This window comes from Rhinatrema bivittatum, chromosome 8, assembly GCF_901001135.1.
Source record: "Rhinatrema bivittatum chromosome 8, aRhiBiv1.1, whole genome shotgun sequence".
Taxonomy (NCBI): Eukaryota; Metazoa; Chordata; class Amphibia; order Gymnophiona; family Rhinatrematidae; genus Rhinatrema; species Rhinatrema bivittatum.
In genome coordinates, this window is record NC_042622.1 from 120,163,574 (window position 1) to 120,182,033 (window position 18,460).

Consider the following 18,460-nt stretch of genomic DNA (forward strand, 5'->3'; position numbering starts at 1 on the left):
ACATTTCTGTACATTGCTCCTGAGTCTACATGCTCCAGCATTATATCATGGCTTCTTGCTCTAGAACTTCCCCCTTCCCTCAAAATTTATTTTTGGGCATTATTTATACCTTCAATCCCTATCATATTATCTTTTCCTTTTGTTCTTTCATATAAAGGTCCATAAATCTCATTGCATGCAATGATAGGCAACCAAGAATGTAAGATGATTGACCAAGAGTATGAGATGAGAATAAAGGATAAAAAGAGGAGACTGGCTGGTGTTGAACGTTGGAAACTCAGGATTCTTAAAAACCCATTGGAAGTGTAGACTCATGTACAGAAAGGATGTGCAAAACTTTTGGATTTAAGTTTAGAAGAAATTTTGTGCAAAATCCACAAATTTCACAAAATTTGTTGAATTCTCACCCATGACAATAATGGGAGCCATCTGTGTGAGCTGTCAAAATATAGCAAAAACTGGGGGAGCCAGAGGAGAACTTTTCTTCCAGCACAGCCTTACCGGGGTAGGAGTGATCCTAGCCCCATGGGGCACAGCTGATTTTCATTTCCTGCCTGTACCGGAAGGGCTACAAGAATAAGCTCATTGCAGCGATTACCTGGGGAGCCAGAGGAGAACTTTTCTTCCAGCACAGCCTTACTGGGGTAGGAGTGATCCTAGCCCCACGGGGCACAGCTGATTTTCATTTCCTCCTGAACCAGAAGGGCTACTATGCGCAGCTTTGCCCGGCTTCCCCCGGATTCGTTTGGATTTGTTTGGATTTGGTGGATATTATTATCTTCCAAGCCCGAGTGTTTGCTGTTTGGTGAAAAGAAAAGAGACTCCAAGGGGACCTTTTGAAATTTTCTTCAGGTAGGCTTGGTATTTAGTTTTCTCCTCTCTTACCCCCATTAGAGAAGATTTTTGAAATAGAATGCATTACAGTTGCTAGGTGCCTTCTCAGTATGTAATCTCACCAATTTAAAATAAATAATGCCTCATACTAAGAGGAAGGCTAAATTAAGACCTTCCTCTGGTAATATACCTATTGAGATGAGTCAGAGGAGTGTAACAGAGTGGCTGGAACCCCCTCAGATAACCCCTGTAGAGGAAACTGCTGTGGAAGTGCCAGTAGAGCGGACTGCACCCCACCTGGCTGAGGAGATCTCTTTAAGTCCAGGGGCGCCGGCAACACCTCCACCACCAGGGATTGCTGGAGAATCCCCAGAAAAAGAACCGGGTGATTCTCAGGAGGCTTCAGGAGTACTGGACCAGAGTTTTAAACAAGGTTCTACATCTAATCAAATTAATAAGGAACCCCCCCTTGAAGTATCTGGATCAGAAGATTCTGTTAGCCCAATTTTGATCCCCAAAGATGAAAGTACACCTAAGATAGAAAAGTTGGGTATGATAAAGCATATACAATTAAAGTTGTTAAACCTAAAGTATTAACTTCTAGAGATGTGAATCGTGTGCCCGATCGTCTTAACGATCGGGTTCGGCTGGAGGGAGAAAAAAATCTGATCGCTGGAGATGTGAATCGGAATCGGTTATGATTCACATCGTTAATTTTATTTTAGTGAGACCTGACCCTTTAAAATTGACCCCTTACCTTCCCCCACCCCCCCGAACTCCCCCAAAACTTTATACGAGTACCTGGTGGTCCAGTGGGGGCGCGGGGACCGATCTCCCGCTCTCGGGCCATCGGCGCCATTTTGACTGCCACTCAAAAATGGCGCCGATGGCCCGATTAAAGAAAAAACCCACCCGACCCTTTAAAGATGACCCCTTAACATCTCCCACCCTCCCGATCCCCCCAAAACATTTTAAAATTACCTGGTGCTCTAGTGGTGGTCCCGGGAGCGATCTCATAAAGATGGCGCCCTTACCATGTGACAGGGTATCCGTGCCATTGGCCGGCCCCTGTCACATGGTAGGAGCACTGGATGGCCGGCACCATCTTTAAAGATGGCCAAGACTTGCTAAAACTCCCTGGTGGTCCAACGGGGGTCCGGGAGCCATCTACTGCACTCACGCCGTTGGCTGCCAGTATTCAAAATGGTGCCAATAGCCCCTGTGACAAAATAAGGGCAAAGGCTATCACATGGTACATGTGATATGTCACATGTACCATGTACATGTCACATGGCACATGTGATGTGTACATATGTACATATGTACATATCATATGTACATATATGTACATATGTACATATCATATGTATATGTATGATATGTACATGATATGTACATGTCACATGGTACATGTGATATGTTACATGGTAGGAGCACAAGATGGCGTCGTCCATTGCTTCTACCATGTGACAGGGGCCGACAAATGGCACCGGTAGCCCCTGTGACATAGTAAGGTCAAAGGCTATCAGCGCCATTTTGAATACCGGCAGCTGACGGCGTGAGTGCATCTGGAACTGAGAGGGGAGGAGCGGTGTGTGATCCTTGATTGGGAGACCCGCCCCCTCTGATGTCACTGAGGACTGTGACGGACGTTAAACGACGCCATAACACCAGGTGTCACGAGCTGAAGGGGCACGACAAAGGGGCACTCCCCTTTGTGCATCCCTTCGTGCATCCCGTAGTGTTAGCCATTCCCCATGTTCTTTTATATCCCTTGTTAACAATCCCCATATTTAAATGTTTAATGTATTTGACAAAGGTAACGCATAAGTTCCTGCAAATTTTGTTTAAATGTAAACCGATGTGATATGTAAAATCGAACACCGGTATATAAAAGTAAATAAATAAATACATAAATAATAGATGGCTCACGGACCCCCGCTGGACCACCAGGGAGTTTTGGCAATGCTTGGGGGGGTCAGGAGGGTGGGGGGGGGGGTTGTAGTTAATTACATTTTAGCCGGGAAACGAATAAGAATGGAACACATGAACAGATTGGGGCCCCCCCCTTGCCGAATGCAACTTATCTGCCCCCCCCCCCACGAATATGAATACCGAATGTAACATATGCGGTCCCTCTGCGCATCCCTAATCTCTTGCCCAGTTCAGTAATGCTTTTGGAAAAGTGAGGCAGAAGAAAGATTAAGGAAAGCAAGGCAGAGAAGAAGTACAGGTTATACTTCCTGTCAAAGTCCGTGCAGGGGGGTATTTGGCAGTGAGGAGATTTGAACCGGGGTTCTCTAGGAATATGGACCTAGTGCAGTTGGTTCCTGCTGTCCTTTATTTCCCATCATTCCCAGTTTCTAGACTTTGACTTGGACTGAAAACTGGTTTCAGCCTAGCAGCTTCTTTCCCCAAAATGCAGGATTGTGTCCATTCAGTTTCTTCTAATGCGTGCAGGCCAATCCTCATATTTTCCGATTCTTTCAGACATGACGCATGCCAGAAACACATTTGAAATCTCAGGTATAGGGCAATGATTTGTCCGCTGTGTCAGCCTGCTGCTACTACTGCCAATGACCTGGCAGTGAACAAGGGGATCCATGTGAGGCTGTGGTGTCAGGGGCAGAGTGTATCGCATCACTGTCCATTGGGATCTTCACTTGTTCAGTATTTTTTCAAAAATCATTCTTCCACGCAGAAAAGCCCGAGACACAGGGAAACCTTTTCAACTGGCACTGACAACTGACGTAAAATACAAAGAGAAAATTTGGGAAAAAAGTTAATCATTATTATATGAAATTACTCAAGGGTGCAGTTTTATAGGATGACCACTAGATGGCACTGCTGCTGTTTTGTTCTCCTGTATGTTTGGTTTTTTTTTTTTTCCTTTTATTCTAAGAAGAATTTTCTCTGGCCTGTAAGCAAAAGTAAATGTTTAGGTCGAGTGAGTTTTGATTAGGAGAAAACATTCCAAATAATGAAATCTTAAGATTTGATTCATACTGTTGAGCAGTGGTGATTTTCTTTAAAATAAAAGGTACCATGTCTGGACCAGCAACAGCCTTCACCTTTCATTCCAGCTGCAATAGGGTAAAAGAAACAAGTTAAAAATGGTTCCTATGACCTGGCATGACCTGGCAGAAAATCACCACTGATGTTGTGTAACTTTTATCATTTGATGGTATTTTATATTGGCTTATTATTTCAAATCTTGATGCACAAAATGTTCCAGATGGAATTAATTTTCTACCCAATTCACAACACACACAGAGACGGGCAGACATGCACCCACAAGGACATATCCACCCCTGCATAGGAAAAGATCGAGAGTGCAGGCCCAGTGGCTCAGTGACAGCTGTGGGCACTGCCCTATGGAGGGACCTGGGTTTAATTTCTAGTTCACGTCTCCCACTCCCTGGGTTGGCCGACACTCGGAAACGCTGGGGAGGCAGCATTCCCAGCCCCTGGGAGAAGAGGATGCGTGTAGGGAGGGAGTTGTGGTCACCGTGCAATAGCAATGCCAAGCGGATGGAGTTAGGGCCTGAGACTGCAGGGGTCAGGAAGAAGCCCCGGAGCATGGACTCTTGCTGCAATAACTGGGCCAAGTAAGATGGGAGGGGGTATAAAATAGTGGCGGAAAGTAACCAGGTAGTTAGGAGGGAAGGCTCATGGCATCAGAAGGAGCAAGAGGAAAATGCCGAGTTAAAAAAAAAAAAAAGGGAGGTGGGTGCAGACAGACAGGCTTAGGCCAGCACACACATGCATAGCGAAACAGATGCACAAATGAGAGACACAGATGGCCAAAAATACAGGTAGACAGTGAGATGTATACTTGTGGAAAAAGAAAGATGCAGACACAGACATGCAAAAGCACATTCACATATAGACAGTTTTATGTTCTTAGGGCTACAAGCAGCACTGCAGTTAATTTTCATTTTTGAAAATTAAAAACCCCTTAATGTTCATGTATGCGAGGAGATTTAGTGTATTCATTTATTTTAAAGGTAAAATAACAGAAGAAACACCAGTTTGGTCAAATAAATAAAGAAATAAATAGAATAGTAAAAAATATACCACTTTCTGGACATCATATGCTTCTCTCTTATACACTTTCAAGAAGAAAAATCATTTCATAGTAAGGCTAATTGAAGCTTTGGGAATGTATACTGCCTAGGAACAAATGATCCAAATTACGGAGTTCATGAATCTATTTTATAACAGTTCAAATTTACTACTAAAAAACTAGTGGTTTGCTGCCACCCAGTGGATCTTTTGTAGAAGTACACAGATCCTTTGATGCACTGATCTGTACAATTTTTAAATAGAAAGTTACATTCTTATGGAAAAGATCTAAGACCGCATTGTATTTGGGAGTGGGACAAAAATACAAAGGTCTTCTTGGATGGAGTCCCTGAAATTCTGAGGTGGATGTTTTAAAGTTAAAGAGCATAATTTGCAAAGGCATTTCTGTGGTTAAATAAAAAGTGCTTTACCTGCAGAAGTGGCCTGTTATAAAATTGCAGTCCAATATGTAGCTAAACTTATAGCCTGTATGCAAATAAGTTTGCCCACAATATGTTCCTGGAGACAGAGCTGGGGATGGGTTTGCACTTATGCATATACTTTTGTATTTTCAAAAATATGTGCCTCAGCTTCCCTGTAAAATATCTGGGACAAATTAGCAGGTGCAATTGTGTGTGAATCATTTTCAAAGGGCAAATATGCTTGTATTTTCCCTTTGTAAGTTGGTGTAACTTAGCATGTTTTTGATTTAAAATGTATGGGGGCTGTTACAAAATGATCCCCAAAGCGGCCTCTGCAGGAACGTTTAGCATGCACATTAAGGTTGTTTTGCAAATGCTAAAAATAGTGAGTTATGCAAAAAGGCCATTGTGCAGACACTATAGTAGTGCCCCCTATATATCAGTGAGTATAAATTAAAAATATTGCATGCATACATGTAAATAAGAAAGCATCAAATGCAAATGAGGCTTTAAAGGCCCACACTAAATAGTTGTAATATGGTCTGCTCACCTACTGTTTGGCCTGAAAATGTAACAAATACCTTGCACATGAATAAAATTTCTTACAGTTATGTTGTGGTTCAAAATTCTCCGCAATAACTGGCCCTTTCCCTTTGGACATCTCTCCTACCTCTGATATATGGCAATCTTCCCTTGCACTCCCCCCCCCCCCAATAGGCAGCTTCATACACACCCCTTGCTAGTCATCACTCCCCAGCCCATGGGCACTGTTACACCCCCACTCCCATCCCTACCACTATTGGTAAAAGAACTTCTCTGGTACCCATCAGTCCCCGCTCCAGCAGCATGAAGGCCCAACCCTTGCAATCCGTTTTCCAAGCGTTTGGAATGCAGTCTCACTGTTCCGGAAGGTTGGACTCTTCATGGGCAGGAGTGATATTGGAGCACTCCTGCTCGTTGTGCTGCAGCTGCTCATGAAGGGCGCTTCACCAGCAATGTTATTCAGCAGCTGCAGAAGTGCGGGCGGGAGGGCTCTGACATCCCTCCTGCCCATGAAGGGTATGACCTCATATGCAAAGGCTTTGACTCAGATTCACCATCTATTTGAGACAATCTTTTACAATCAACAACATGCTGCAGATTGAAGAGGATATGGATAGTTAAGGTCACTGGGCAGTTACTGATAAAAATTCAGCTCATTTCTATTGCCCAAACACAGACCGAAGCTGCAGATGCTGTTTACCTTCATGCTGCTACAGATTTTCTGGGGCTTAAAGAATTTTGCAGGTCTGGTGGAAGTTTCCTTCTTCCAAGCTGTGCATTCCTTCTTCTGGGTCCTCCAACATTACTCATTTCATGGCAGTACAGGAGGACCGGAAGGCTCATCTGCATACTGCTCCCAGCATCCCCCGGGAGAGGAGTCCAGAGGTCACCGCAAGCGATCCAGGGATTGACTTCCACAACCCCAGCTTCCAGGGGCCCTGCACCCTTTGCAGTAGAGGAGGACCGGAAGTGCACGCCTAACGGTGCGTGAATCTCAAACCCTTCTATTAACTGAGTGAAGATTAATTTAACGGTGGTTAAAGAGGATAGGTAAGTATAGCTTTCAGAAATTTTTGGGCTTATAAAAGTTTGGTGAAAGGTGAAATTAAGGGATATATTCTTTAGAGTTTGTGTGTGTCTGAGGTAATAAGCAAGCCAGAGATAGTTAATTCTAGTGTCTGTCTTTTCCACCCACTCAACCCTTGATTTTTAGGCACGAGACACTTTCTCATTAAAAATCAATCAGGGTTTTATCTAAATCATATTATTGTACCAGCCCTTATTGAAAGTTTAATCATCCCCTTGTAGGACACTAGCTGATTAATTAGTAAATTCACCTGTAAATTTAAAGTACTCTAATTCTAGCTCCCTTAGTATCCTAAACTTAACTAGGAACTCAATAAAACTAAGATGAAGGCAGCAGTCCAGCAGCAAGAGGGGGGCTTTCCATTCTTTTGCATTGAGTGTCACATGTATGATTTTTTACCTGCCGGTGAGAGATTGTAAGTGTGCACTCAGTGCAAAGAGCTCCTGGCTTTCAGGGAATGAGTCCGATCTCTGGAGGCTAGAGTAGCAGAGTTGGAGGAGCAGAGGCAGATAGAGAGGTACATTGATGAGACCTTCAGGGACATATTAGCCAAGTCCCAAATCCAGTCTGGCAGCCCCAGTGCTGTCTTGGATCAGAAAGGTCTCCCAGTAGGAGAACATCACTCTGGTGTAGCAGGAAGTGATCCTGTAGCAAGGACCTGCTCTCCAGGTGATGTATTGTCCTCTCGCACTGAGGACAAGTCTCCCAGGGCTACTGCCCAGGAGGGAAGGGTTAGGCCGGCCATCCTAGTTGGTGATTTGATTATTAGAAATGTAGATAACAGGGTGGCTGATGGACGTGAGGACCGCCTGGTAACTTGCCTGCCTGGTGCGAAGGTGGCAGACCTCACGCGTCACCTAGATAGGATTATAGACAGTGCTGGGGAGGAGCCGGCTGTCGTGGTACATGTGGGTACCAACAACACAGGAAAATGTGGCAGAGAGGTTCTGGAAGCCAAATTTAAGTGTTACAGTTTTGGCTGCAGTGCAACCGCCTCACCACCAGGGGTCCCTCTAGAGCTGGCTTTCCGGACAGGCCCAGTCCATCTTATCTGTCCACTCTGTGCTCTGGGTGTGTCCTTATAACCCTGCCTGACAGTTGCCTCGGTGCTTCGGCATCGAGCTCACCTGGGCTCCCTGCTCTAGCCTTGCGCGGCCTTCGGGCCTTTCCTTGCCTTGCGCGGCCTTCGGGCCTCCTTCCTCGTTGTTCTCACCTGGCCTACGGGCCTTCTGACCTGCTTGCTCTGCTTACGGTGTGTGGCCTACGGGCCTTCTGTGTGTGTGTGGCCTACGGGCCTTCTGACCTGCCCTGCTCTGCTTATGGTGTGTGGCCTACGGGTCTTCTGTCTGTGTGTGTGTGGCCTACGGGCCTTCTGACCTGCCCTGCTCTGCTTATGGTGTGTGGCCTACGGGCCTTCTGTCTGTGTGTGTGTGGCCTACGGGCCTTCTGACCTGCCTTGCCCCGCTTATGGTGTGTGGCCTATGGGCCTTCTGACCTGCCTTGCCCTGCTTACTGTGCCCTGACCCAGCCTGAACTTAGACTCTGCTCATTGCCGCCTGCCCTGACCCAGCCTGAACTTAGACTCTGCTCATTGCCGCCTGCCCTGACCCAGCCTGAACTTAGACTCTGCTCATTGCCGCCTGCCCTGACCCAGCCTGAACTTAGACTCTGCTCATTGCCGCCTGCCCTGACCCAGCCTGAACTTAGACTCTGCTCCTTGCCGCCTGCTCTGACCCAGCCTGAACTAGACACTGCTTATTGCTGCTTGCCTTGACCCAGCCTGGAACCAGACACTGTTTCTAGCTTCCTGTCTCTCTCCACCTGGAGCCACCCTGCTGGGTGGTGTTCACGCCTCCTGACCGGAGCCCAAGCGTAACAGTATGCCGAAGCCATCAAATTTCCAGGGGAAGAGATGGTCTGTGTCCTGCCGGTGAGTCAACTTTTTCACTAATTCAAGATGCCTCCTTCTTTAAAGTTTTATACCTGCAATTCCTGTCAAACTTTGAATTATCCAAGCTATCAGAACTGTCTAGCCTGTGAACTTGTTGGTCAGGAACACTGGTCATGCAATAATTGCAACAAGAAAAATGTCTCTGTCTATCAGGAATGTTTGAACTGTCTGGCTCCTAAACCAGGGTGGTGGAAATGCTCCTGTCTTCCGTGTTTGTTACCACCAGGCAAACCCTGCCCCCGGTGTTCTGCTCTAGGACCAGCTGTGCCATTAAAAAAAGCTATCAGCTCTCCTAACCAGTATTCTGTTTCTGGCTCAACTAAAACAGACATTTTTGCTGGCAGTTTGTGGATAGAAAAACCCAGGACTTACCTGGCCAAGAAGGCTTCTGTGACACCAGTGCTAGAGCCTCAGGAACAGGTTTCTCTCAAACGGAGAGAGTTGATTAACTCTAGCAGGGCTCTGCTGCCCACAGCTGCTGTTGAGACACTAACGAGCACATTCCCTAGACGTCCTAGAACTGCCTGTGCCTTCTCTAAACTGCTCCTCCAGAAACAAAATAAGGAGCCTCAGAGTGTGGCTCGAGGTATCAAGCCCACAGCAGTGCTACTTGAGTCTTCTATGTGCACTGCTTCAAACCTTGCTGCTCTGCCATCTGAGCCTGTTTCATCACCCCAGGGGGGGGCCAAGCCTGCTGCATCACCCCAGGAGGGGGCCAAGCCTGCTACATCGCCCCAGGAGGGGGCCAAGCCTGCTGCATCGCCCCAAGAGGGGGCCAAGCCTGCTACATCGCCCCAAGAGGGGGCCAAGCCTGCTGCATCGCCCCAAGAGGGGGCCAAGCCTGCTGCATCACCCCAGGAGGGGGCCAAGCCTGCTGCATCGCCCCAAGAGGGGACCAAGCCTGCTACATCGCCCCAAGAGGGGGCCAAGCCTGCTGCATCGCCCCAGGAGGGGGCCAAGCCTGCTGCATCGCCCCAGGAGGGGGCCAAGCCTGCTGCATCGCCCCGAGAGGGGTCCGATCCTGCTACAACGCCCGGAGAGGTGTTCCAGCCTGCTGTTTCATCCCGAGAGGGGCCCGAACCTGCTGCACTACCCCGAGAAGAGCCTGCTAAACCGGTCCTGCTGCCACCCCCGGAGGGGCTCAAACCGGTACCACTAACAGACTTTCTAACTCAGCCATCTGAGCCTGTTGAATGGCTCCAGCTGTTGTTGCCCTCGGAGGGGCCAGATCTCATCTTTGAGTACCCCCTGCTAAGATGGGACCCAGGAGGAGGGGGAGGCCTTGAGGAGGGGGTACTGTTACAGTTTTGGCTGCAGTGCAACCGCCTCACCACCAGGGGTCCCTCTAGTGCTGGCTTTCCGGACAGGCCCAGTCCATCTTATCTGTCCACTCTGTGCTCTGGGTGTGTCCTTATAACCCTGCCTGACAGTTGCCTCGGTGCTTCGGCATCGAGCTCACCTGGGCTCCCTGCTCTAGCCTTGCGCGGCCTTCGGGCCTTTCCTTGCCTTGCCTTGCGCGGCCTTCGGGCCTCCTTCCTCGTTGTTCTCACCTGGCCTACGGGCCTTCTGACTTGCTTGCTCTGCTTACGGTGTGTGGCCTACGGGCCTTCTGTGTGTGTGTGGCCTACGGGCCTTCTGACCTGCCCTGCTCTGCTTATGGTGTGTGGCCTACGGGCCTTCTGTCTGTGTGTGTGTGGCCTACGGGCCTTCTGACCTGCCTTGCCCCGCTTATGGTGTGTGGCCTACGGGCCTTCTGACCTGCCTTGCCCTGCTTACTGTGCCCTGACCCAGCCTGAACTTAGACTCTGCTCATTGCCGCCTGCCCTGACCCAGCCTGAACTTAGACTCTGCTCATTGCCGCCTGCCCTGACCCAGCCTGAACTTAGACTCTGCTCATTGCCGCCTGCCCTGACCCAGCCTGAACTTAGACTCTGCTCATTGCCGCCTGCCCTGACCCAGCCTGAACTTAGACTCTGCTCATTGCCGCCTGCCCTGACCCAGCCTGAACTTAGACTCTGCTCATTGCCGCCTGCCCTGACCCAGCCTGAACTTAGACTCTGCTCCTTGCCGCCTGCTCTGACCCAGCCTGAACTAGACACTGCTTATTGCTGCCTGCCTTGACCCAGCCTGGAACCAGACACTGTTTCTAGCTTCCTGTCTCTCTCCACCTGGAGCCACCCTGCTGGGTGGTGTTCACGCCTCCTGACCGGAGCCCAAGCGTAACATTAAGATTTTAGGTAGGAAGCTGAAATCCAGAACCTCCAGGGTGGCATTCTCTGAAATGCTTCCTGTTCCACGTGCAGGTCCCCAGAGGCAGGCAGATCTCCGGAGTTTCAATGCGTGGATGAGATGATGGTGCAGGGAAGAGGGATTCAGCTTTGTAAGGAACTGGGGAAACTTTTGGGGAAAGGGGAGACTTTTCTGAAAGGATGGGCTCCACCTTAATAACCAGAGTGGAACCAGGCTGCTGGCACTAACTTTCAAAAAGGAGATAGAGCAGCTTTTAAACTAGAACAAGGGGGAAAGCTGACAGTCGCTCAGCAATGCATGGTCCTTTATATGTACAATATATTGTCAAATTAATCATATAGGGGTTGATTTTAGAAGTCTGGCTTGCGCTAAAATTCACACATAAGCAAGTATCTGGGTCACGCACAAGCAATGCACATATTAAAACCTGGAAATTACACGCATATGAACACGTGCCTGAGTAAAAACAATAGGGGCGGAGTTGAAGGCAGGGTATGGGCATTCCGGGGTGGGGTCAACAATTACGTGCGAAACTCCATATTTTAAACTGGAAACTGCAGTATGCGGCAGTGTTATTAATTGGAGAGTGGACCCCTGTTCCGAGGTAGAGTCAGCACTACCGAGAAGGAAGTTAACCCTTGTCGGCTTCTACCGTTGGATGGCAAGGCCTGTAGGAGAAGCAGAACTGAAGACTTCACCCTGGAAGCTCGTGAACTCCCCCAGGAGGGGCCCGTAGGGGCACGGCCACTGGGACTTAGGAGACTCCTGAAGAATGAAGACGGTCTGGATGCAGGCGCCTCCTGCAGGTCGTGGGTTCCAGACGGCTGGCGCCTCCAGCAGGTCGTGAGAAGTCCAGGAGTATAGCAGAAGAGTAGTCCTAGTCCAGTCCAAGGGTCGAAGTCCAGAGGAGGGTCGAAAGCAGGTCCAGAAGCAGATGGGAGAATGGTCCAAAACTGATCCAGGAGCAGAGAAGGGTCCAAAGCCAGTCCAAGTTGATACCAGAATACGCCACCACCGGTCTGAAGTCAGGGATCCAAGAATCAATCCACAGAAAGAAGCAGAAGCGGAACGAAGCACGGAACCAGGAACACCAACACAGGAAGAGAGCACAGATCTCAATACCAAGGCAAGGTCTGAGAAGCAGACCTTTCCTTTAAATACAAAACCCCGGAGGAAGTGCCTCAGAAGGGAGCCACGACACTTCCTGTCGTGGCCCCTTTAAATCCTGTCTTCAGCCGCGCGCGCGGCCCTAGAGCTGCTGAGAAGGGGGCTGAATCACGGCGTGGAGCAGAGACCCGCGGCTGGCCAAGCAACGACCCAGGCCGCGCGGAGAATGAAGTTTAGAGGCCTCCTGCTCCTGCAGGAGTCTCAGCAGAGGCCCGATGCCGTGGGTGAGTGCTAGGCCCCGGCCGCGGACTGCCGCGGCCGGCGGTCATAACAGGCAGCTTATTAGCCGAGCAACTTTACTGCTCCTCCTGATGAGGAGTAAGTCTGCAGATCTGCGTTTTTGGCCTTACATGACAGGGTGAGGGGTCTGGGTCAACTGGGGGGCATGCAGGATGAAGAACCAGAGGGGTATGGATGACCTCGAGATTGACAGACAAACTGGTGGACTATTTGGAAAAACTGGGAATATCCCTTGCGCGAGCAGGTTTTAAAATCTGCTTACATATGTGCTTAAAGCCGACGAGGTCCTATGGGAGATACAGAAAATAGGTTTGCTCATGTAACTTCTTAAAATTAGGAGCATACTGAGGTGAGGTAGGTCTATTTTAAATCATGCGTGCATGTGATTTAAAATTCAGGTGTATCTCTGCTCACACACCGACATGCACGTGTATGGGTGCACATGCGCTCATTTTAAAAATAGCCTGTAAGTTTATTAATTATACATAGTAGCGACTCTCAGAAACTATGTAAGATATGAATGTGTTCTTGTGATGTTCCAATAGACATTTCTCACCTCCCACCAGCAGGGACCTCTGTGGGTCTGGGGACTAGCTGGTTCATCTTCCCAGCTGGTTGGCCAGCACTTTCTGCTGGTGACCATCTTGTTTTCTCTCTGGACACATATATATTCTGGGCTTCCAGTCAGCAGGTTGCCAGAACTTGATTCTCATACTCTGGCCCCCTCATTGGAATTCTGCTTCCAGAGTTCGTTTCGCTGCATGGATTCCAGCCTATTTCTTCCAGTGGCATGCGGTCAGGGCCTTCAAGGGATTTAGTGAACCTCCAGCCCATATTCGTCACTACAGGGTGGCAAGTGCTACACACCCCACCTCCCCCCACGGGCAGCAGGAGTTGCGTTTATCCAAACATCATCTCCTGCTGCCATGGGACTGGTCTTGCAGCTGCTGCCCATCCCACAACTCAGTCTGTCCCCCGGTGGCTGAAGAGAGAGACTGGACATGGTAGCCACCAGCAGACCTCACCCCGCTTGCAGCCAAAGAGAGGAGAAGGATGCAGTGGCTGCTAATGGTCCCCATCCCACTGGTAGTCGAAGAGAGAAGAAAGTCACGGCCGCCAGCAGACCTCATCCTGCTTGCGGCTAAAGAGAGGAGGAACAATGGCTGCCAGTGGACCCCAAAATGCTGGCAGGTGAAGAAGAAACTCAGGCCCTATGTGTATGTGTGTGGCTGGGTGTGTGGATGACTGCCTACGTGGGTGACTGCTTCTGTATGTGTGTGTGTATGTATGTATGTGTGTGTGTGAGAGCCAGTGCGTGTGGGTTTGTGTATGTATGTATGTGTGTGTGTGAGAGCCAGTGCGTGTGTGTGTGTATGTATGTATGTGTGTGTGTGAGAGCCAGTGCGTGTGTGTGTGTGTGTGTATGTGTGTGTGTGTGTGTGTGAAAGCCAGTGCGTGTGGGTTTGTGTATGTTTGTGTGTGGAGGAGAGCCTTTGTTTGGGTGTATGTGTGTGAGGGAGTAAGGGAATGAGAATGTGGGAGCCTGTGTGTGTGTGTGAGTGAGAGGAGAGATTTTGTACAGCTCTCCATCCCCCAATCCACAACAATCTCAGATTGGCTGGAAATCGAAATATCCCAGGTCTAAAGAGAGGGAGATTTTAAAAATCTTTAGTAGTTTCATTATTGGATGTTATTTGATATGTCTGCTGTTTTGAAATATTATATTGGTATTTTAGGAAATTTTATAAACCTTTTTTTATGAGGTTTTAATTATTGGATGTTCTATTTATCAGTTCTAAATATTTATTCTTTTTATTATGGTTTTACTTTTATGATGGATGTTTTATATTTCATTATTTTGTTGTTTGTTGGTCGCTTATTTTGCCTTTGCTAAGGGTCTATCTGTCTGTGTGATAGAGATGACGGATTCTGCTAATTTATACTTTCTAGGGGTCTATAGTAGTCCATCTTGTTCTGTTTTCAATAGGAGGTGTACTGATCTTCTGTGGCCTGATGTAATATTTACAATGCTGCTCTTTCTTGCGTAGGATTGTTGCTGTTGAGTTCTGGAAGTTAGCATTATATTGAATTGGCAGATTTGTTTCTTGGGGTAAACTGTATTCTTGGCAGGCTATGATGGCTTTTATTGGAGCTATGTAAGTATTATCCAAAAATACTGTACTTGAGTTACTGAGACAATATAGAACTCGTCTTTAGATGTGAATGCCTCTGGTCTGACATCTGAAGAAGGGACTTATGTAATTTTAAATATTTTTGTACAATATTTTTAGGTACATGTATTTTTTTATTTTACAGGTATTTTAGGAAGCCTGGCTTGTTTAGCTTTCTAAATAGGAGTGTGAGAGAGCATGTAAGGAACTTCCTTAGAACACCTTAAAGGACCGGGTACAGCTATCTGTACAAGTTCTCCTTAACCAAACCCAGCAAGGGATTCTGGGATGGCAGGAGAAATGCAAGCAGGGATAAAAGTCCAGGGCCAGAAGGTTGAGGAAGGTCCAGGGAGAGAGACAGAAGGCTCGAGAATACGAACTGTAAGTTACGATTGTTTTGTTGAACTGCTCAAATCAGGTACTTTTTTGTTTATTATTGCTTACGAATAAAGTTACTTGAAGAGAGTGTTGCCAGAGTCCAGTGTGGAGTCCGTTCTCTGGCTAGTCCTAACTGCTGGGCATCACAAGGAGATATATTGGTGTTTTAGAGCCTGATGTAATATTTGCAGTGTTGCCTTTTAGTAGGTAAGGTTATTGTTTGAGTGCTGGCATTTAGTGCTGTTTTTGGTATGGGAGGTTTACTATATTGTAATTGTTTATTCATGGCTTTCTGAGGGCCAGGCCCACACCCATTACAAGTTACAACAGGCCTAATGCCATATGAGTTCCATGTGCCTTTTTAATCTAGGGGAGAGGGGGTTGAAGGAGCAAAACTGCTGTAGATCAGGGTGGGAGGGAGGGAGGGCGGATGGGCGGTGCATGTGGGAGGGGAAAGGGAACTGAGAGAGCAAGATTTAATCCCCTGCTATAATTAAATACAACTGCACCCACTGATTGCTTCCTTCTCTGGATCTGTTGATTTGTCTCATCTGGTCTCCATGTTTCCAGTTCGTTTGTGCTTCTTATTACATTTCTACTGAGTCCTGGTTCACGACCTGCTACCTAAGCCCTGCCGGCCACCAGCATTTGAGAAGAGCTAAACCCGAGGGGAACTTGGCCATCTCAAGCAGAAGATGCCCTGTTGCTGTTCCAGTTGGAACCCATCTGACTTGCCTTGCCAGGGTACCGGCCACTCCAGCCTCGGGATAATAGTTCCGGCAGACTATGCCATCATATTCAGCTCTGGCCATCAGACCCAGCTGAGCTAGAATATAAACCAATGCTTGACTGAACTGGAAAAACAAGTGAATTAACTTATCCTGATCCTTTGAGCTAGGGCCTCGGAGGTACTGCTGCAGGTGGTGTCTATGTCAGCTCCCATGTCTTCTGCAGTTTTCGACGACCATTTAGGGAGCTCTAGGTCAAGACTCCCCTGCTTTTTTCTGTAGAGAATATTTTAATCATTGTTCACTATCCAGACTTCTTGCTGTCCTGATCACACGTAACATAGTATTACTCCTAGGGGAATTCTGTGCACAAAAACTTAAAATTATGCACATAAAAACTTAAAATTCTGCATATTTTAAATAGGTCAAAATAACAATTTACATGACAGTCTTTAATTACATTTGAAATTAATATTGAAAAAAGTTATTACTTAAATATGCAGAACTTATATTTTGAGCAGAATTCCCTAGAAATTCTCTGTAAGAGTGTCCTTTCCATTCGCTCTCCCAACTCCCCTGGCCACTTTGCCCTCTCAGACCCCAGCTCCTCGGCCTGCCAGTATCTCTCCCCTCCACCTCTAGGCTCAACCCCTTACTCTCTCAACCCCCACAACCCTCTCAACCCCCACAACCCCCACTCCCAGAGTTTGATCCTGATCTCAGTACTGCCCCTCACACAGGCTCCCTCTGTCCTCCCTCTCTCACACACATGCTCCCTCTTTCTAGTATACATACACACCCTCATACAGGCTCCCTCACTCTCTTGCACACGCACACATCTCCTCATACAGGGCCCTCTCTCTTGCATACACACCCACACAAGCTCCCTTTCTCTCTCACACTTACATCCTCACACAGGCTACCTATGTCTCTCTCTCATAGACCCCTTCACACAGGCTCTGTCTCACACATACACAATCCCTTCACACAGGCTAGCACCCTCACATACACACAATCCGTTTTTCATACACACACCTTCACAATCTCCTCATATAGGCTCCCTCTGTCTGGTACCCACACTCAAGCACCCCCATTGATCTCTCTCATACCCTCTGCACTCTCTCACACCCACCTGCTTACTCTCCCTGGTCTCTCTCACACCCTACTGTTCACCCCCCTGCTCTCTCTCTCGCCCTTCCCCCCTGCTCGTTCTCTCACACCCCCTCACGCCTTCCCCTCCTTCTCCTTCTCCTCTCTCTCACCCTCCCCTCTCTCACCCTCCCCTCTCTCTCACACACACACACACCTCTCTTCACACATTCACTCTCACTGGGGCCTTCATCTACACCGCGAGCGGAGCGAGTCCCACTGCATGCGGGGGCCTTCATCTTCACCGTGAACGGCACACACTTTATTCGTGGCATGCCGGGGTCTCCTCTGCCATTTTCTGTGCAGAATTTGGCAATTCTGCATGGGGGGGATTCTGCGCACATTCTGTGCTCTGCAGTAGCGTAGAATTCCCCCAGGACTAATAGTTTATAATGGTAGATAAAGAGCCCGATGGTCCATCCAGTTTGCCCAGCAAGTTGTTTAGAGTAGTAACTGCGGCTCCATGCCAAAATGTTACATCTAAATTTAACACAGGTTATCCCATTTATTCAATTTCATCCTCTAGCCACTACAGTTCCTGTGAGGCCAATATTCGAAGGGAGAAATTACTTATTCAAAAAAAGTGAGAGCAGGGAGATTTAAGAAACAGCAAGAAATTGTCAGTGCTATAAGTAAACTTCAATTAATAAGCAAAAGGCAGAGTGAAAAGAAACAAAACAGGTTGAAATTAGTAGCAAGTTCAAAACAATGAGAGATGATTTTTCAATATTTATAGCAAGAATTAAACACTTAGCGGCCTGAAGCTCTGTTCTCTCTTTGAAAGAGTCACACAGCACAGTACTGAGAAGAGCACGCTTTTTCCAGTTTCAAACTGTACCGGCTTGGGCATCTTCACTCTGGGAGAGACAAGATCTCTTGATTTTTGATTCTGATGCCTTTATTTCTCAGAAATAAAGATTAACATATAAAAAAAAAAGGTGATTTTTTAAAAATTGAACTAACTTAATACATATGGAGGTCAATATTCAAAAGCCATTTAGATGGTTCACTGAAACGTTATCTATCTAAATGGCAAAATGGTGATATTCATTGCTGTATGCGGCTTCATTCTAGCCAAATAACGAGTTACACGGTTGTACATTGGGAGTAGACTGGAGGCGGAGGGGGGCGGGAGGCATTTCTGGGAGGAGCGGCATTAGCCTCTTAACTTATGCAGCTAACTCTGGTTGTGCTGCATCACCTTATCTATTGTTTTGTTTTTTTTAACCTTTATTTCTGTGCATTCAAATGGACTAACATGGCAGTCAAACTTTATTTTTGCCTGCAAGAATTTTTTAGATGATCCATACCATTTAGTTTCTGCTTCCACCTCTCTCTCCTGTGGATTAAACAGGGGGGTCTGTACAGTAGGTCAGTATTCCACTGAATTCTGTACAGTTGCAACAGAGACTGGCTGAACGATGTGGCTTTGTTGGCAACCTTTTGGAACAATCTGGTAGAGCGAATTAAAGACA